General features: G+C 32.6%; 1 protein-coding gene across 1 annotated transcript in view; it reads left to right on the forward strand.

Annotated features, from left to right (window-relative positions):
• The window catches only part of LOC105035089 (BEACH domain-containing protein C2), a 158950-nt gene that overhangs the window by 129998 nt on the left and 5516 nt on the right, over positions 1 to 23436 (forward strand). The window lies entirely within an intron of this gene.

Consider the following 23436-nt stretch of genomic DNA (forward strand, 5'->3'; position numbering starts at 1 on the left):
TGCTCCTCTATTCTGAGGAAACATAGGGGAAACAAGGCCCTGTTTCACTAAGGAAAGAAGGGAAAAAGAAGAAAAAAGATAAAAGAAAGAAAGAAAGAAAGAAAGAAAAAAAAAAAAAAAAAAAAGAGAGGGAGAGTTCGTCTCTCTCCTTTCTCTACACTTGCTTTTCTTAATTTCTTCCTTCACTTTTTCTTTCTATAATTTTTTTTTCTAGATTATTTCTCTCTCCACTATTTATCTAAAATTATTTGATCCAATAAAAATTTTTCTTTAATGATTCTGATCTAACCCTAGTAAAAAAAATCTTGATCCAGATCATCAGGCAACGTGTCTGCATCCGTCCTGCCTAGATCGGATGCTACTAGATTTGGTCCCTTGATTTTTATTGATACACCTATCTCCTAGTCTAATCATGATTAGATAAAATTACTTTTGATTGGACTAACCAGAATACCAGTCTCTACTATTTAGCCCTTGTAAGATACTACTAAATTTGATTTTTTTTTATCTCTTTAGAGCCAATTTTCTAGTTTGACCTTGATCAAATAAAGTTATCATGGTTGGACAAATCCGAATCATTGATTTAGACTATCTGTCAATCTTATTTTTCTTAATTATTCGTATCATTTTTACTTATTGGACTCGATTCTATATAGAGTGTAGTCATCTTGGTAAGAAAATATCCAATCATGGGATAGCATGATATGATGTACAACTAAGGATTTTGAAGAGAAAAAATTTTGGACTTATTTAAATCTATCAGGATAATTGAAAGATAAGTAATATTTTATTTTTTCTAGATTTAGTGATAAATTATAAAATATTTTTTTATATTAAATTATTTATGATTTATGAATTTGGTGCATGATATTTTGAATTGTCGAATAGACTCTTTTCTAAAATATTAAATGATTTATAATCGAATGTATTGAATTTAATATGAATTATGTCCAATAAATTTTGATATTATAAGGTTTATGAATATTTCAATTTAAAATATAAATTATTGGACTTGATTCTATATAAGAGTGTAGTCATCTAGATAAAAAAATATCTAATCATGGGATAGCATGATATGATGTACAACTAAGGATTTTGAAGAGAAAAAAATTTTGGACTTATTTAAATCTATCCGGATAATTGAAAGATAAGTAATATTTCACTTTTTCTAGATTTAGTGATAAATTATAAAATATTTTTTTGTATTAAATTATTTATAATTTATGAATGGTGCATGATTTTTTTGAATTATCAAATATGTTCTTTTCTAAAATATTAAATGATTTATGATTGAACATATTGAATTTAATATGACTTATGTCCAATAGATTTCGATATTGTATGGTTTATGAATATTTTATTTTGGAATATAAAATATATTTTTGAGAAAAGTGTTTTGATTTAAGATGGATTTTGACTCATAACTAGACTATGTTTCGATATCTCGCTAGTAGAGTTGCGCGTTGATATTTTGATACCTTACCAATAAGGGTTGTACGCTGGTATGTCAATATCTGTCAGTGGAGGTTATGTATTAAAACCTTGATGCCCTACCATTGGGGATTATTTGCTGTGAAATATCCTACTAGAGGTTTGTGCGTTAGTACTTTGATACGTTACCAGTAGGGGTTGTGTGCTGATATTTTTATTATGTTCCAAATCTGAGACATAAGACGGTCATACTACCTAAGGATATTGTCCATGATAATACGAAATCAATCATTCATAATTAGCTAAAATCCATGACAAATAAAATAAAATTAAAGTTTCAATTCCATCATTTTTCAAGTAAATAAACTGAGATTGGTTTAGAGCATCTAAATTTAAAATCAAATATCAAATCCATATATCAAAATTCATAAGTAGTTTGACTACAAGTCCATAATTATCCAATAAATTAAAATTTAATTATAAAATTTTTAAGCTCGTTAACATAGACCCTTAAGCTTGAATCATCCTTCATTTCTAACCTTATTCATCTAGATAGAAAAAAAAAAAGAAAAAGATATGAGCTACACTAGTTCAGTACGTAAAACTTACACCATTTTATCCGGATCAAGTATAAATATATATATATATATTAATAAATTATTTAGAAAAAATAATTATTATTAGAACATAAAATATACAAAATAACAATATATTATAAATCAATGATGCTCTTGCATATGCATAAATCATGTAATTTTTGTAAATATAGTTTTCAAAACATAACATAAACAAATTCATAAATCATATTCACCATATAGATAAAATCACAAATGATTTGTTATTTTATCATATTATAATTTATAATAATTTTTTTAGACTAAATGCTAGGACCACTATTATATCTGTGACATGGCCATAGTCATCAAAATACTAACTACTATTATCCGTTGGCAGGATCGTATGCCAACTACTGTTATCTATTGGTAGGGTCATGCATCAACTACTATTATCACTATAAGAAAATAATATTTTTGTGATGAATTTATTTATGATATAAATAATTTCATCATAAATAATAGTATTAATGATGAAAAAATATTTCATCACTAATAATTATTTATTTGTGATGAAATAAATTTTGCATCATAAATAAGTGAGTATTTATGATGTAAATTTATTTATATCATAAATATTATATTATTTATAATAATTTTTTTTATCATAAATAATCGATAAAAAATTAGAAATTTTTTAAAAAATAATTAGTAGATTATATATGATGCAAAATTTACATCATAAATAATCAGTATTTATGATGTAAATAATTTTTTCATCATAAATATTAAATTATTTATGATGTAAAATTTTTATCATAAATAATTGATGAGAAATAAAAATTAAAAAAAATAATAAATTATTTATGATGCAGAACTTATGTCGCAAATAATTGGTATTTGCAATGCAACTGAATTTTATGTCACAAATATTAAATTATTTATGATACATTATTTCCATCATAAATAATTGATAAGAAATCAAAAATTTTTTAAAAATAATTAATATATTATTTATGATACAAAATTTACGGCATAAATAATTTAATATTTACGAAATAAATAAATTTTACGTCATAAATATTGAATTATTTATGTTGAAAAATTTCTATCACAAATAATCGATAAAAAATCAAAAAAATTTAAAAAAATAATTAGCAGATTATTTGTGACATAAATTTGCATCGTAAATAACTAGTATTTGGGATGCAAAATTAATTATATATCATAAATATTAAATTATTTATGATGTCAAATTTATGTCACAAATAATCAATGAAAAAATAATTTTTTTTCTAAAAAATAAATAATAGATTATTTATGACATAAAATTTACATAATAAATAATTAAAATTTATGACATAAAATTTACATAATAAATAATTAAAATTTATGACATAAAATTTATTTTATGTCACAAATACTTATTATTTGCAACAAAAAAATTTTATTGTAAATAATCGATTAGAAATCAAAAATTTTTTTAAAAATAAATAGAACATTATTAATGATGAAAAATATTTTATAAATTAAAAAAATAATTCAAATATTTTATGATCAATTTTTTAATTATAAATTTTTTTAATATTTTACAATTAAAAAATTGATCGTAAATATATTTTACAATCGAATATAATTTTTTTTTTCTGAATGAGATATAATTTTAAAATTTAAAGCTCATCTTCACTATTAATTATTTAAATAATTATCGTTAGAGTATCGTCACAAAAGATTACCTCGATCCGATAGCTCTAGTCATATCGATCAATGAAATTTGATTTCGACGATCACAAATGACCGCATGATTATTTGATAGATAGAAATCTTTAATGGGTTTAAAAATTTACAACAATAATCTTAGTGATATTTGTAGCATGCTATCAAAATTTTACTTTAATCAGATATCATTATCATGATCAATTTGGCATGGAATGATTTAGACCATTAAATGAAAATGAGTGGTCAAAAGATCAAACGGTATTTGATTATAAGATAATTTTTTAGATAAATAATTTTTACTACTACTTTAATTATCTATATGGTAGTAATCATAAAATCTAAATCATATATATATGAATCATTCACGATAAGTAGATCTTACAAAAGTACAAGTATAATTACTTAAGGACTTTGTGAATGAGCATCAAGAGACATATAGTTTTGAATGATTCATATATGCATGGTTTGAATTTTACAATCACCACTGTATAGATGATTAAAATAGTAGCAAAGATCATTTATCTAAAAACTCACCTTATAATCGGACATCATTTGACTTTTGATCACTATTTTCATTTAACAGTCCAAATCATCTCGTGCTAAATTGACTATGATAATGATATCTGATTGAAATAAAATTTTGATAGCATAATATAAATATCACTGAGATCATCATTATAAATTTTTGGACCTATCGATCATCTCTATCTATCAGATCATTATACGGTTGTTCGTGACCGTCGAAATCAAATTTTGTTGATTGACATAGCTAAGGCTATCGGATCGAGATAATCTTTTATGATGATATTGTAATGATAATTATTTAGATAATAAACGATGAAGATGAACTTTAAATTTTAAAACTATATCATATTTAAAAAAATAAAAAAATATATATTCAATTTTAAAATATATTTGCAATCAATTTTTTGGTTGTAAAATATTAAAAAAAATTATGTCCAAAAAATCAATCATAAAATATTTGAATTATTTTTTAATTTATAAAATATTTTCATCATAAATAATCTGCTATTTATTTTTTTAAAAAAAATTAATTTTTCATCGATTATTTATGATGAAAATTTTTTGTCACAAATAATCAGTATTTGCGATGTAAAATAAATTTTGTGTCATAAATATTTAATTATTTATGATGTAAATTAAATTTTATATCATAAATAATCTATTATTTAATTTTTAGTTTTTATTTTCTTATCAATTATTTGTGATGCAAAATTTATTTCCATCATAAAATAATTTTTTATGGAAAAATTATTTTAGATGAAAAATCTTTTAGAGGGAAAAATTTTTTTGGCAGGAACTATGAGTGATGAAAATGATATTTTGTGTTGCTAATAATGGTTATTAGCGATAAAAATTTAATTTTTGTTGCAAAAAATTAGTTTTTGATGGAATTTTTTTGATTAAATTTTTTTAGTGAAAAAAATTTTTGGGAGGAAAAAAATTTGATAGGAATTATTAGTGATAGAAATTAAATATCTGTTGCTAATAATTACATCACTAAAAGTCCTATAAAAATCTTCGATCACTTCCATCTACTTCTCTCGCTTCCCGCGAAACCTTCTCCTCTCTACCTCTCTCTCTCCCCCCCTCCCACGCTTCCATCGATCGTTGGGCTTTCTCTCCGTCATCACCATCGCCGTCAGGCTTCCTATTCGGGCATTGCCATTGGGCTTCCTCATCGGGCGTCACTGTCATCGCTGTCGCCGTCGACTTTAAGGTAAAGCCCCCCCTTTTTTTCGGCTCCACGAGGAAGGGAGGAACGATGGGGGGGGATGCGTGTGGAGTGGGCCACAGGGGTGGGGGTGACGTAGAGTGGGGCGAAGGATGGGGGGTTGGGGGCTGCAGGGGGTGGGGGTGACGTGGGGTGGGGCGGAGGATTGGAGGAGGGTTGGGAGCCGTGGGGGGTGGGGGTGGGAGCGAAGCGAGCCAGGGGGTGGGGGTGATGCGGGATGGGGCGAAGGACAAGGGGGTGGGGGCCGCGAGTGGCGCGGGCAAGGGGGTGGGGGTGATGCGGGGTGGGGCAGAGGATGAGGGGGTGGGGGCTGTGAGTGGAGCGGGCCAGGGGGTGGGGGTGATGCGAGGTGGGGGGGAGGATGGGGTAGGGGCCACGAGGGGTGGGGAGCATATGGGCGTGCAGGGGGTGGGGGGTGGTGATGGGCTAGGAAGCAGTGGTGGTGGTGGCGGGGGGGTTATGGCGTGCGGTAGAAGAAAGGAAAAAAAATAAAAAAAATATTTTTTAAAAAATAATAATTTATTATTAAAAATAATAATAATAAATATTAAAAAATAATAATAAATAAATAAAATAAATTATTTAAGAATAAATTATTTTTTATAATAAAAATAGTTATGTTGTTAAAATAATGATAAAATATTATTTTTAAAAAAATAATGTAATGCTTTTGCTTGTAATAATTTAATGCTTTTGCTTGTTTAGTCTCTGTATTTTATTATGATTATGATTTAGTATTTTAACAAGGATTAGCCGAATTTAGGATCTGACCTGGATCTGATTCGATTCAGATCCGATCCGAGATTCGGATCGGATCTGATCAGGATTCAGATTGGATCCTGTCGGCATCCAGTTCGAGATCCGGATTGAAATCTTGTCTGAATCAACTTGGATCTAATCCAGGATCTGAATCGAGATCCGATTCGAGATCTGGGTCGAGATCCGATTTGAGATTCGGGTCACGATCTAGGTCAGATCAAGGTCACGATCTGGGTTGGATCTGGATCGAGATCCGATCCGAATCTGGATCGAGATCCGATTTGGATCTGGATACATCTCTCTATTTTCATAGAGAGATGTGTGGTCGTGATTTAATGCATACATTGATGTAACCTTAGACTTCCGTTCAAGAGTCGATCCTAGAGTCTCCAAAATAGACTCTGTGAATAGCTCTTGAATGCCCTATTTAGGCAGCTAAAAAATGCATCAATTTTTTATTGTTGTTATGGCATTTTTTGTTCTATTGTGTGAAATTCCATTGTAGTTATCTCATTTATTCTCTGGGTGTATATTAGATGTGGTTAAAATATGATCCATCTATATCATGTACTTGGAGAACTGTTGGAAGATGCTGCCAAATTTTTTCTAGATATGGAATAAAGAACAAAGCTGTGGTAACAGTAAAAGTGATGCATTTTTAAAAGGGATAGGACCTATCCTTACCTATTAGTTGGCACTCGGATGTATTTATTATGTAAGTCATTTTAAATAATAAAATAATTAGGTAGCAATTGCCTTGTATTTATATATGCAGAATTTGTAGATAGTGAATTTGGACCAGGATCCAGATTGAGATCTGGTCCAGGATCTGGTTCGGGATCCGATCTGAGATCTGGGTCAGGATCCGATTCGGATGAATGCCAGAGGTATTTTTTTTGTTGTTAACAGTTTTCTTTGTTATCAGATGGATATCGACAAAAGTTAGATGAATGCCAGGGATATTTTTTTGCTTGAATACCAAAAAGATATTCGAAATTTTATGGAGTTTGCATGACATAGGACTAATAGTGCTAGTATGATAAAGTATCCATGCAAGTGATGTGTCAATATGGTATATCATCACATATCACTTATTGAGGAGCATCTACTACGTTATGGTATGGACAAGAAGTATATTCGCTGGATATGACATGGAGAGGGTGATTTGAATGAAGTTATGTGCGACGATGATGATATTGAAGATGATAGTGATGCTACTGAGCCTATCGAATATGGTGGTATAGGTTCACTATTGGATGATTTACATCAGTGTGTTTACTCAAATGTACCTATGAGTACTAGTGCATTTGAAGACAGTTCTGATCATGAACACAATATTAATGAGGTAGAAGGGACTTCTAAATAGTTTGCAAAACTTGTAAGGAATGCATGAGAGTCACTCTATCCAAATTATGTAAAGTTCTCCAAATTAAGATTTTTTGATCAAATTGCTTCATATTAAAATCGTGAATCGATGGAGTCAGAAGTTATTTGATCAAAATTTAGCATTAATTAAAGCAGCTCTTCTCGATGGAGAGAGACTTCCGAAATTATATTCTGAAGCAAAAACATACATGCAAAAATTGGGAGTTGGCTATATATATTCCTATACATGCCTGCAAAAATGACTGTATATTATTTTATAAAGAGAATGAAAAAGCAAGTGAATGTTCGAAATGTGATGAGCTTAGGTACAAAATCGATAATAGAAAAAGAAAGAAGATACCTCATAAGGTTTTGAGGTATTTTTTATTGATTCCAAGACTTCAAAGTTTGTATATATCCACAAAGATAGCTGAAAAAATGAGATGGCATCATGAGCAACGAGTTCCAGAGGAAAACATACTTATCCATCCCACTGACTCTGTAGTATGAAAAGACTTCGATGCAAAGTATCTGTACTTTATGAGTGACCCGCATAATATCCAGTTTGATCTAACGATAGATGGATTTAATCTCTTTAGCACTTTGTGAGTGATCCACGCAAAAAGGGACCCAGAATACTGGGATTGCTATGATAGGATATGAAGGAGAAGAGGAGATTGAATATCTTGGTGTATTGATAGATATTATAGAACTGAAGTATGGGTCCAATAATTTGATATTTTTTTTCAGTGTGAATGGTGGGATATTAGGAATAAGAAGATCGATATTCATATCGATCCATACTTTATCAGTATAAATTTTGCACGAACATAGTACCAGAATGAGCCGTATATATTAGCAACTCAAGCAAAATAAATAATATATTTGAAGAATCCAAAGTATCAAGGTGATTGGCATATTGTATAAAGAATAATACCTAGAGGTGTGTATAACATACCAACCCGATAAGAGATGGACGAAAATTCAGATCTGCATGAAGAGGAAGCTTTTCAAGAGAGAACAAATATTGACCAAGCTCTTTGTTGATGAAGAACTTGTGGCAACTCCTTTGAATAGGGCTGATCTGCCGCCCAATGAAGTTGAAGCTGATTTTATATTTAATCTTGATGATTTAATGGGCGATAATTGGTTCATAAATGACGATGAGATAGAAGATGATATATTAGTCGATTATGATTCGGAAGAGGACCTACAAATTGAGGAGGATACAGATATTGATGAGTCGATCTATATTCTTTGTTGAATCTTCTCTTGTAATAATGGTATGTAATATAATTATATTCATTAGTATTTATGTATTTTTTGCTATTATTGTTCATTATTATATTCATTTATATGTCAAGTTAGTTATATGCATGGTTTAAGCATTGCAGGTATGGCGCCAGGAGGGAGACGACCATGTTCGAGTTTTCAGCCTCCCTCTGAGGATGACCCTTCTCTCATTTCCACTGTCGCACCATCGGAGCTGCCAGAGAGTGCTGCAATGGTGGGTTCGAGTGGTATTTCAATATTTTTTATATAATAAAATTTGATTTTAATTGTATCTATTAGGTTTATAAATAGCTATCATACTAATGATTTATTCATTATTGTTTCAGACCATTTAGTGCAGGTGGTGAGGCGAGGATGAGGTCCATCGAAGAACCTCACCTTAGAGCATTGGAGATGTGAGTACGAGGGACAGCATCTTCGTATCGAGATTTCGCCCGACTTCACCATGCCCATTAGGGGATGGTGCGAGCTATAGCAGACTGAGTTGGGCATCATATGCTGCAGCTATGCTCCTGTGATGCTCTCTGATTGGCATCACATTACACCAACTCAGAGGGAGATCTTCTATAGCTACTTATAGTTAAAATAATATTTAGTAAAATATTTAATTAGCATTGTATTCTTATAATATTTGTTATTGGCAAGCTATATTTGTATTGTTAATTTTGAGCACGATTACGTGCGGTGAGCTGTGAATGATCATCCATGCTCACATTTCAAGGATTACCGCCATCGCATTCATTGCCATTGGTATGCTGTAGTGCAGGACCAGGGGATGGAGGCAGCACAGCAGTGGCCATATGACAGCATCAGTATCGAGGATTAGGCTGTCATCTGTCGCAAGTTTGAGGACCCAGAATATTAGGTTAAGCATCCAATTTTTTTTTAAAATTTAATAATTAAAATATTTATTCTTAAATTTAGTTAGTTACTTATTTGACTGTTAACTATACAGAATCGATATGTCCGAAATATCACCAGTCGAACGAGACAGACTGTCTCGCATTGTAGGGGTTCGAGGTCGTTCGCTTGCCATATAGAGCAAATGATAAGTAATTTTTATTTAGCATATTTTAACTTTTTAACTGCTTAAATTTTTTTATTAATTATTCTTAAATTATAAAAAGATATAGAGAGTGACGAGCTTTCTGGTAGGATCGAGATCTACCGACGGACCCATCAACGACGATCAGAAGAATAGATGGTGGAGAGCCAGGAGCTTTATGTAAGTTTTTTCAATTATTTTTTTATTGATATTTTGATTTTTAATATAAACTTAGAATAGTTACAACTTTAATTTTTAGGATCATATGATAGAGATGAGATCCCAACCTACCTCTGAGGGCTCAACCGCATCTACAGATGAGGAGATCTGTGATCATGTGCTTGGTACGAAATCCTGTTATGTTAAAGGACTAGGGTATGAGATCAAAGCTCTCTCATCCTCACGCTCTTCCAGGACTGACATCCATGCTACTTGCGATGCTCGACTGGTGGAGATACAAAGAGGCTGTTAAGGATCGATAGCAAGCTGCTAAGTTGGCTACACGTATCGACTCCTGTTAGTCATTCTAGATGCAGATGATGGAGCGGATGGCACATATGAAGCAAGATGATGGGGCTGATGAGGTAGCAGCAAGTTGGTCCGTCGTGCTCCACCCATTCTCCTTCTCCATATATTGATGTTTAATGGCCAGCGACTTATTTTTATATTTTTTTTATTTTAGATCTTTTATAATTATTAAATTTATTTTTTTATAATTATATTTTAATATAATAAAATGATCAAATTTATTTAAGAATTTATTATGTGAATTTTTTATTTCAATTTTATAGATTATAAATATAAAATGTTAAAAATATAAATTAAAAAATGTATATTTATAAATTATTTTTTAAAAAATATTATATTTTAATTAGTGATGGAATTATTTACTATAAAATATCTGTCACAAATAACATCATTTGCAATGTATGATTTTTGTTGCAAATAATTTATTTTTTAAATATAAAAATATTTTTTAAAGTTATTTATGATGGAAATTTTTTAGCGTAAATAATATTTATTTGTGATGAAAATATTTATGATACAAATTTTTTATCATAAAATATTAATTTATTTTATTTTTTAAAAAAAATTAAATTTATTTATTAAATTATTTATCATAAAAATTTTTATCATAAATAATTTTATTAACGATGAAAATAATTTTCACCATAAAATTATTTATTTGTGATGAAAATTTTTTCATCGTAAATAATTTAAAAATAAAATAATTTTTTTTTGATGAAAATTTTGTCACAAAAAATATATTATTAGTGATAAAATTTTTATTTTCTTTGTAAAATATTATCTGTGACCCCATTTTTAGTGATAAAATATTAGCGATGAAATTTGTATCGTAAATAAGTATTTACGATGGAAATTTAGTATTTGCGATGCTTTTTTTGCATCATTAATATCTTTTTCTCTTGTAGCATATCCATCGACAGGATCGTATGTCAATTATTATTACCCATCAGTAGGATCATATGCCAACTACTATTATCCACTGATAGGATCATATATGGCTATCTGAGTGTATTTTTTTTTATTTCTTAAAACAAATATTTTTGAATCATATTTTATCAAATCATATTTTCTTAAATTATGCATAAACAAAATACTAAATAATTTTTATAGAGCTCATGGTCTATAAATAATTTTTTATAATAAAATAATTATGAAATCATTCTTTTCATAACAAAACATAAATTTCATAAATATGGAGTTCATATTTTATAAATAAATTATTTATATTAAAATATTCATAGAATTACTATTTTATGATAAATCATGAATTTCATGGTGCATATGCTCAATCCTTGTTTTATGAAAAGTATGATGTTATCAACAAAAAGTCATATATATGAAAAATATAAAAATATAAAAATAAATAAGAAGCATGAGATTCACTTATCTTGTTTGCCCTAGATCTTCAGTCTTCATTAAGAGAATCAAGTGATCCTATTTGAAATATTAAATCATAGTCAATTTTCTTTCAATTAATCAAATAATAATAAAAAGAGACTGTTGACCGAATGAATGGTCCGATGGATCATTAAAGCACTAAAACGGTTCGGAGTCATCTTGCCATAGTCAATGTCGGTCCCAAGAGCAAGAAGATGAGACTTTATCCTAAGAGACAGGTTTTTTTAGAGAGAAAAAAAAGATAGAGAAAGTGGAGAGAGAATCTTCATATCCCTCAAAAGAGAAATTCATAATCAAGATCATCAGGGGTCATATTAGGGTGACTCAATAGGGGTTAATAGTGATTAGATGCTATAAATTTCTGATAAGGCCCGTACTGGGATCCGACTACGCACGAATATCAAAGTAATTTTGGATCTTCTTGAAAATATCATCTTAGGTTCATACTAGAGTCCAAGGATTATATAAAGAGAAAAAGAGAAAGACATAAGCGAGAAGGAGAGAGAGAGAGAGAGAAGAAAGAGAAAAATCCCTCTCTCTTTTTTCTTCTTCTTCTTTTCTTCTCTTCTCTTCTTCTTCTTCTTTTCTTTTCTTTCTTGGCCAAACAGAGGAGAACGTTGCGGCTGGTGGCTCATGCTCCGATGGGGGTGCAGCGGCACAATCGAAGGACCGACAGTGATGGCCGACGGCAGGCAGCGGCGAATGGCCGGCGGCAGGCAGCGGCGAATGGCAGCAAAATCAAGGGAAAAATTCAGAAAATGGGGGATTTCTTTGCAACTGATTTTTAGCAAAGTTGATGGCCGACGGCAAGGCCTGGGGCCATGGGGAGAAAGGGAAGAGGGAGAGGAAGAAGGGAGGGGTTTACCTCGAGCTCCGATAGTGTCTCCAGCTCCAATCTCCGATGGGCACGGGTCTAAGAAAATCTGCCAAATGAAGAAGTAAGAGCAAGGAAGAAGAGACGAGGAGGGCTGATGCTTGTTGTGGGATCCTTTGGAGGGGATGGGAGATTTTATAGAGTGGAGGGGACGTCAAATTCTCTTCGGATTCGACTTCCTCTCGACGGAAGAAGACTCCCAGTGGGAATCTTCTTTATCATTTTTCTTTTCTTTTTTTTTTTTATGCCTCAAGATTCATGTGGGGAAAGTTTTGGACTGGGTATCACAACTTTAATATCCTGTTGTGGGGGTTATAAGCTAGTGCTTTGTTATCCTACTAGTCGGTATTGTGTACTGGTATTTCAATACCATACTAGTGGCAGTACTAGTACTTTGATATCCTGATATTCGAGGTTATGCAGTGACATTTTGACTAACATCATGACTACTGAAATGATTATGATGTTTTGAAAGAAAATTAATTTATGAACAAAATTTGAATTTTAAAAAGACTAAATGTCCATAGATCTTATTTTGATTAATGCTATATATTTTGAATTAGATTTTGAATTGATGTATCCTATATATTTATTTTCAGTATGCTATTATTGCTTAATTTATCTAGTTAAAATATTTATTACTTACTGAGCTCTCTACCTCATTACTCTATATTTTTACTATTTTTATAAATTCAATAGACTAGTTTGACTTGAGAATGTATTATAGAAGAGATGTTAGAAATAGAATTAGAAATCTTTATTTTAGATTAGGATTTATCAAAATTTGATGCTAGATTTTGGATTATTATTTTATGAGACGTTTGATTTAGTCATTTAAATTAAGTGAACGCTAATTTATCAAAATAAGTGCCACTGCAAGGTCATCTTCAAGAACAATGCTATTGTCCTCTATGCATTGAAAAGCTTTATACAACCCAATGCATGCTCCCATCAGCTCAACTTCAAGTACAATTCTACTTTGAAGAGGAATTCATCTAGCCATCAACACCCTATTGGCATGGTTTTGAACCCTAGCCTCATCAGCCTTTCATGATCCATCAAAGTTGACTTTTATATGACTTGGTTGTGGGGATTCCCATCTGACATAGGTGTGACAAGGGGAGGATCCACAAATGCTTGTAGAAGAAAGTATTACAGGGTCATCCCACCTCAATCGACGTCCTCATGACTCATCTATGAAAATCTTGAGCTAGCAGAAATACCAATGAGAACCATGATGACATGCACCACCGAACCCATCATGGAGCACCATGAATGATCTCATCAGCTTCAATTTGACTCCTAGATTGAAGTATCGTCGACCTCCATGTCAACATCTTACCAACGATAGAGTGGAATCCTGCAATTGATGCTGATATGGATTTTTACCGACCTCTAGGTTGGAATCATCCTGACTTTTAGATTGGGATCATGCCAACTGCAAGGGACAAGCTCCTATGATTTGCCTCGATACAGATCTAATCAGGACATCACTTCAGCCATGAGCCAATCTCGATCAACCCACCTATCATGCCACTTAAGCAATCATTTGGAATATTCTGATATATCTTGAGAATATGGCCATGTCATGTAACAAACACCCATGACTAACAATCTAGTGAGTGGGTGGACTCCCTATCCTCGCCACCTATATATTCAGACATAACAAACTCTGGTACTCCTCTATATAAAAATAACAAGGGGACTCTCAAAAGGTATGTTGATCCTAGCACACACATAATGCCATACTGAGCTAGCACTCTCTTTTATCCACTGTGCTTAAAGCTCCAGCTGACTTAAGCATCGAAGGATCCCTCACTAGACCACCCCTCCAATGTAAGTAGATTTCTTTTATAGATCTCCCATGACGTCTCGACCGACATGCTTCCACTACCACATCAACTCATCCCGGAGCCTTAACGCAATAGAGAAAGATTTTTTGTAGAGTCTTCCATCGAGGATTACGTATCACTGTGCTTATCGCTTGATTGCATAAGCCTGGATGGATTGATATCCTTAGACTGTTCTCACAGATGACTGGATAAAAAAATTTTCTGATCATAGCAGTCGACTATTTCATCAGGTGGGTTGAAGCTGAGCCCTTGGCACAGATTATCAAGATAAAAGCTCAAGACTTTAAGTGGAAGTCAATCATTCATCGATTCTGACTTTCTCATATCATCATCATGGACAACGGATGCCGGTTTGATAATTAGAAGTTCAAGGACTTCTGCTCGGAGCTCCGCATCAACTACAAGCTCACTTCGATCGGGCATCCACAGTCCAATGGAGAAGCCAAAGTGATCAATCGCACCATTCTATAAGGCTTAAAGACTAGACATAGCCTGGTGAAGGGACTTTGGGTAGATGAACTCTACAGCATCCTGTGGGTGTACTGAACCATGCCTCAAACGACAACTGAAGAAACTCTTTTGAACCTCACCTTTGGAGCTGAAGCGGCCATCCCTATTGAGATAGGGACACCATCGACTGGACTCGAGTTCTATGATGAGTAGAAGAATTCTGACCAGCTCTGAACAAATTTGGACCTACTTGAAGAAACAAGAGAAAGAGCTCAGATCAGGATGGCATCATATCAGTAATGAGTAGCTCGTTACTATAATGCTCAGGCCAAACAAAAATCTTTCGACCCAGTGACCTTGTCATGAGACGAGCTGAAGTATTCAGATCCATAGAATAAGGCAAGTTACCCTCAAACTGGGAAGGACCATATCAGATTATTGAAGTCATCTGATCTGGAGCGTACAGGCTGGAGACCCTCGATAGGACTTAAATCTCTCAAATATGGAACTTCGAGAATCTTCACGTCTATTATCAGTAAGAATTAGAACCTTTTCATCCTTATCCATAAAACCATCTTTTTCCAAAACACACAAATTTCTGGTTAAAACGGCTAACTGAAAGCCTCAACCAAGATCAATCATCGAAATTAATCAAGATGATGATAAGGGGGCTAATCCTCCGAGGACCCCGTATTGTCACTGTGATATCCCAAACCTAGTTAAGTAACCACACAAATCTTAAAGTGGAAAAAAAGAAGAAAAAAAATAAAAATTTGAAGAAGACTCCCATAAGGAGTCTTCTTCCCTGAATGACTCCTAAATGGAGTCCGAAATCCTCCATGGGGGAGTGGAACTCCTCCCCTTAGGCTCTATTTAAAGAGGAGGGGTCTTCCCTCTTCCTCCCATCAAGATCTGAGTCCCAAGTCGATGAGGGGATCATCGAAATTTCTTCACAGAATCCTTTCATCATGCTTGTCGAAAATCGAGTTAGAGAAGTCGTCGGAGCCCAAGGTAAGCCTCATCTCTCCTTAGTCTCTCTTTTTCCCTCCTTTCCATTATGATAGATAGCACTGTCGGCCGTCAGTTTCATCAAAGAATTTGAAAAAAAGAGCCTCTATTTATCCTTTGCTTCCCCCCCTTATCATTTTGGTTTTCCAATGCCAGTGGGCACTGTCGACCGTCGATTTGGGTTCTTGGGCTACACCATCACAGTCCCAATAGCTGCCAGCCACCGCCATGCCGATCGTAACCTCCAATTTGAGGAACAAAGAGGGACGATACAGTCCCCTATTTTGGCATAAGAACCCACAGGAAGAAAGTAAGAGGAAGAAGAAGAAAAAAAATAAAAAAGAAAAAGAAAAATAGGGAAAAAGAGAAAAGAAAAAGGAAAGAAAAGGAGAAAAAAAAGAAAAGAGAAGGGCGATATTCATCTCTCTTCCTAGACTTCTACTTTCTCTCTCTTAAAAGTCTGACATTCTCTCTCCACTTTTTTTCTCTAGTTTCTCTCTCTAAAAAATCTCACTTTCTCTCTCTATATGTTTTTCTCTCTAAAAGTGTCTCTTTTTGGATTATGTCTTTCTTTTAGAATTTTCTAGATTTTAGAAAGATCTTCTAATAGCCTTGATTGATCTTCATGAAGGAATCTTGTCCGTTGACTATCAGATAGTTTGTCAGTCTCCACCTTCATCAGATCGAGTATCATAAGATTCTATCATTAATTTTATTGTAGCATCCTATCTTGACCCTTCATTTATAATGGATCAATTTAACGTCCTAGATTATACCGACTGAATGTTGAGTACTATTGCATAGCCAGCCAGCCCTATAAGGATTTAAAATTTTTATTTTTAAAAATAATTATGATTAAGTTTAATAAAAGTATAATTTTTGGTGTTAGATTCTGAAAGATAAATTTCAAAAATTATGTGAATTTGTTAAAGTACGTGTGAGGTAAGTAATGCAACTCTTTTTCTAGATTTATTGATAAATTATATAGTATTTATATCATTAAATTTTAAATTATATTATTTATAATTTATGAATATGAATTATGATATTTATTAGTTAAATCTATTATAAATCCTATTGATACATTATCGAAAGCATTATTTTTATTATGGAATTATGATCGATTGATTTTGATTTCAGATGATTTTGTATATTTATTCGATTGAAATGCAAAATTAAATTTATCAAAAAAAAATTTGAATTGAGATAGATTTTGACTCATAGCCTGACAATGTATCGAAACCCTGCCAACAGGAGTTTTTTGTGGCCATATTGATACCCTGTCAGTGGGCCTTGTGCATTAGTATATTGATACCTTGCTAATGGAGGTTGTATGCTAGTATATCAACACCCAATCAGTGAAGGTTGTGTGCTGGCATATCGACATTCTGCCATCGATGGTTATATGCTGATACTATCATTAGTTCATGGCTATCGAGGGGAACCGAATGTTTTTGAAAGAAATTAATTTATGAATTTAAAAATAAATTTTAAAAAGATTGAATTTGAATGATCTTATTTTGATTAGTATTGTATATTTAAATTGATACACCTTGCAAATTTATTTTTAGTATATTATTATTATTAAATTTATCTAGCTAAAGAGTACATTACTTACTAGATTGTCTAGCTCATTATTTTATATTTTACTATTTTTACATATTCAGAGGGTTAGTTTGACTCGAGGGTTCTATATGAGAGAGCGAACTAGAGACTGACTTTGATATTTTATTTTAAATTAGAATTTATTAAAGTTGATGAAAAAATATGAAATTTTATTTTATAAGATATTTGATGGAATATTAATTATTTAAATTTTATTCTGCTGTTGCTTATGATATCGTGATGAGATGTCTTGCATGCTTATGGAAGAGTTCTCTATAAGTATGCGATAATTGTCATGACCTTCGATTCGTGATCTCGAGTTGGGGGCATGACAATTAATATGGCATTAGAACATAAATGAATAAATTATAATATATTGAATCAGACATGAGTGTAGGTGGGTAGACACTAGGGACATCAGGACAATGACTAACATTGATTGTAACATAACTTAGAAACTTAGATTTGACACAGGTGCATTAATGGATTTGAATCAATGCACAATGGAAATATAGTAGTCAAAATTATTTTTAGACTGATCAGAATAGCAATTTGATTTAAAAGATATGATGATGAAAGATTCAAGTTTGAAATTAGAGAATAACTATGACTTGAGGTAAAAGTAAATTAGAATTTTTAAAGACTTGAACGAGAAAAATTTTGAGAATAAAATTTCTTTTTAAGTAAGAAGAATGTGATACCCCAAACCTAGTTAAGTAACCGCATAAATCTTAAAGTAGAAAAAAAATAGAAGAGAAAAAAAAAGAAATTTGAAGAAGACTCCCATAAATGGAATCGAAAATGGAATCAAAATGACTTCTAAATGGAATCGAAAATCTCCCATGGGAAGGTATGGAACTCCTCCCCTTTGGCCCTATTTAAAGGGGAAGGGTCTTCCCTCTTCCTCCCATTAAGATTTGAGTCCAAATAGATGAGGGGATTGCTGGAATTTCTTCACAGAATCTTTTTATTGTGCCTGTCAGAAACTGGGTTAAAGAGGCCATTGGAGCCCAAGATAAGCCTCATCTCTCCTTCGTCTCTCTTTTTCCATCCTTACCATCATGATAGATAGTGCCACCGACTGCTAGTTTCATCAAAAAATTTGAAAAAGAGAGCCTCTGTTTATCCTTTGCTTCCGTCCCTCATCATTTTGGTTTTCTGGAGCTAATGGTCACTACTGACCGTCCATTTGGGTTTCTTAGGCTACGTTGTCACAGTCCTAACAGTCATCGGCCATTATCATGCCCACCATGACCTTCGATTTGAAGAACAAAGAGGGACCATACGATCCCCTGTTGCAACATAAGAACCCACGAGAAGAAAGAAAGAAGGAGAAGAAAAAGACAAGGAAAAGAAAAAGAAAAAAGGGAAAAAGAGAAAAGAAGACAAAAAAAAGAAAAGGAGAAAAAAAGAAAAGAGAAGAGGGATATTCTCTCTCTTCCCTCTCTCCCTTCTCTCTTCCTAGAGTTCCACTTTCTTTCTCTAAAAAGTATGACTTTCTCTCTCCACCTTCTCTCTAGTTTCTCTCTCTAAAAAAATCTCACTCTCTCTTTATAAGTTTCTCTCATTAAAAGTGTCTCTTTTTGGATTATTTCTTTTTTCTAGAATTTTTTAGATTTTAGCAAAATTCTCTAATAGCCTTGATTGATCCTTGTGAAGAGATCTTGCCCATTGACTGTCAGACAGTTTGTCGGTCTCCACCTTCATCAAACTGAACATCATAAGATTTCATCATCGATTTCATCATAGCATCCTATCTTAATTGTTAATTTGTAGTAGATCGATTTAATACCCTAGATTAGACTGATTGAATATCGAATGCTACTGCATAGCTAGCTAGTCCTATGAGGATTTAAGATTTTTATTTTAAAAATAATTATAATTAAGTTTAATAAAAGTATGATTTTAGGTGTTAGGTTTTGAAAAATAATTTTTAAAAATTATGTGGATTTGTTGAAGTACATTTGAGGTAAATAATATAAATTTTTTTCTAGATTTATCGATAAATTATATAGTATTTATATTATTAAATTTTGAATCATATTATTTGTGATTTGTGAATATGAAGCATGATATTTATTAATGAAATCTATTATATCATTGAAAGTATTGATTTCATTATGGAATTATGATCAATTAACTTTGATTTCAGATGATTTTATGTATTTATTCAATTGAAATACAAAATTAAATTTATTAAAAAAATTTGAATCAAGATAGATTTTGACTCAGCTTGACAATGTATTGAAACTCTACTAACAGAAGTTATATATTAGTATATCAACACTCTACCAGTGGGGGTTTGGCATTGAGATATTGACACCCTGTCAGTGAGGGTTGTGTGCTGATATATCGACACCTTGTCAATAGGTGTTATGCACTAGTATATTGACACCCTCCTAGTGGAGGTTATGCGCTGGCATATCGACACCCTACCAATGGAGGTTGTGTACTGATATATCAACATCCTGTCAGTAGGAGTTATGCGCTAGTATTGTGATTAGTTCATGTCTGTCGAGGGAAACTGAATATTTTTGAAAGAAATCAATTTATAGATTTGAAAATAAATTTTGAAAAGACTAAATGTGAATGATCTTATATTAATTAATGCTATATGTTTAAATAGATACACCTTGCATATTTATTTTTAGTATATTATTGTTGCTAAATTTATCTAGTCAAAAAGTACATTGCTTACTGATTGTCTAGCTCATTACTGTATGTTTTACTATTTTTACAGATTCAGAGGACTAGCTTGACTTAAGGAGGTTCTATATGGGAGAGCGAACTAGAGATAGACTTTAATATTTTATTTTAAATTAAGATTTATTAAAATTGATGAAAAATTTTGAAATTTTATTTTATAAAATATTTGATTGAACATTAATTATTTAAATTTTATTCCACTGTTGTTTATGATATCGTGATGAGATATCTTGTATGCTTATGGAGAGAGTTCTCCATAAGTATGCGGTGGTTTACACAACCTCTAGTTCATGATCTTGGGTCGGAGGCATGACAACTACCTAGTGACTCTCATATGCAAACGTGTCAAATAGAAGCCCACATAAATCTACTTCGAATGATGTCTCATAGATGATCTCTCGTATAGGAAGAGTAGCAGCAATTCGATGCAGGCATCAGACAGACACAACAAAAAGATATTTTATCCAACTCTCGTGCAAACTTATTACAGAATGGATGAAGTCCATTACAGCAAAAGAAAAAAGCAAAATGACACAGGCTCGATCGCTACACTTGAAACACGAGCCAGCCATCAAGACTATGCGACCTCGATGAAGAATGGAGGACTTGATGATGTCGGCCTCATCGTTCTCGAAAGCAAGTTCACCTTCACGATGCATCTACAAGGAGAGAAGGAAGGCTATGCCTACTTGGGGTTGGGGGGGGCAAAAGATGCCCTCTAGAAAGATCCAAGATCCTTCTTGTGGAGCGCCATGACAAAGCGACCCCCGACATCCATCACTACGACTCAGCAAGCTGAGCGACGGATCTTTCCAATACCTCCCATGCCAAATGACATCACCTACCAGCATGCTTCTTTGGGATGCACTGCGATTGATCCAAGATATGGGAAGACTGTTGGATGTATGCCTTAGAAGTCAATCTTAGCTGACGCATATCATATTTCTAAAATATAATTTTGTACTTAATAGGTATTTATATTTTCATTCATATTTTATATGTCCATGAATCATTCAAGGGATTAACAAGATAATGTCACATATTCTCAAAGAGTTGAGAATTTGAGACGTGTATCACTGATAGTTAATTCCTAAATTGCTCTTGATCATAGGATCATCATGAAGATGGTGATTGATCCAGATAGACCAGTGTACGGATCGCTTCCTCCGAACAGATGGATCTCAAGTCTGCGGTGTAGTGACACTGGAGCGAGAGTGCATGTGGTTGTTAGAGAATAACTAGTATTGAGCATAACCAACACGAGAAGTCACATAGATATCTGCTCACTCATTAGTGACTTTCTCGATACTACAGTTGTATGACTGATCCTTTGATCTGCGATGCTACAACTGCTCGCAGTGAAGCTGCTGGAGTTTGACTACACATAAACATGAGTCTCAATGAGCTCTTATAGTGGATGTTGGCTATAGTTGGTTTACTGTGAGAGTAGGATATGCACTTAAATGAAATCTATCGACCCTAGCAGAAGGGAATAGTCTTATGAGATTTATAAAGCTGAGTCCTTAAGTCTATGGCCATAGCAGTGTGATTAATGAAAAAAATTTTTATAGAAATCACATATGGACTCGAGCTAATTGAATCTATCAGATGACCGATGATGAGGTTTGATGATTTATCTATGACCTACCATTTGGTTGGAACTCATGATAGAGGGACTCTATCATAGGTTAACTGCACCTAGAGGTTCATCATCTTTTATTTTGCTGTGTTGCCACTACATACTGCTAGGTGTCACTGATAGATTGTGAGATCCACGAGCATCATCTTGATGATCGATGATCCGTGATGGCTAGAGTTGAAACGGTTTCAACCCATTGAAAAGAGTTTCAATGATATTGTGATAGGGATCACAATATATCTCACTATCAGATAGAATAGAACCTATGGAGTCACACACAAAAGAGACTTTTGACTGATCAGATGGTTGAATTATGATTATGAATCATGATAGAATTTGATTATCAATTTGATTGATGATTGATCCAATACAAAATGTACATTAAGTAACTCGCTAAAGAGTTAGTGAGTTAAAAAAAAATTAATTAGCAATTAGATTGCTAAGTGGCTCAATTTGATTAAGTTATGGAGCTTGCATCAAGTCTAATTAAATTAGATTTAATTTGACTTGATAAGGGTTTGATTTGATCAAACCTAATTGGGTTATGAGATAACTTAAATTGCATGGAAGAATGATTCCTAATTGAATTAGGATTTAGATTTGACTCAATTTCTAATTAGAATAGAATATAAATAAAAATATTTAAATTTTTATTTGGACTAAAAGTTTTTATTTTCCATGAGTAACACTAAATTCTAATTGGATTAGGATTAAATTGAGTTTGACTTAAACACCAAGAGAGAGTCCAAAAGGACTAGGACTCCTCTAATTTGGTGACATCTAATTTAAATACTTTGGGCTCCAAATTAGATTTAGATTTTTATCTATTTGGATCTAATCAATTACTAATATGATTAGGATTGGTTGGGGATTTAAATTGGTTTAAATCAGCCACCTAAAAGAAGAGTCCTAATTGGATTAAACTCCTCCTCTCTATGCGCATAAGAAAGCCCCACGCCAACCAGTTTTTGGACACCCAAAAAGGAAAAAGTTTTTCATGAGTTTTTAGTGTGTAAGAAGGAGTTTTAAATCCCTTCTTTCTATGAGAACTTGGGCGCTAATATGAGAAGGGTGGGCGGCATAATAAAGAGAGAGTCCAAGGCTACTTGGACTCTTATTTCCTATCCAAAAACCTTATCCTTTCACCTATTTAAACCATGGACCACATGAGGCATTATGGCTGATAGAGATCAGATTTTGGATACCCAAACCAGAGGAGAGTGTGTGGAGAAAAATAAGGGGAGAGGGCACGGTGAATTGCTCCATGGCGTGAGGTAAGGTTGCACTTATCTCTTCTTTATTACAAACAACCAAAGGTGGTTGTTAGGACACCTTCTCTCCCATCTTTTATCCATATTTAGACATGAGTTTTTTCTCTTCTCTTTGTCTAAAAGTTGGATAAAATTTTTACATCTCTATTATAGAGATTTCGTGCATGATTTTAGAAAAAAAA

This window comes from Elaeis guineensis, chromosome 4, assembly GCF_000442705.2.
Source record: "Elaeis guineensis isolate ETL-2024a chromosome 4, EG11, whole genome shotgun sequence".
Classification (NCBI taxonomy): Eukaryota; Viridiplantae; Streptophyta; class Magnoliopsida; order Arecales; family Arecaceae; genus Elaeis; species Elaeis guineensis.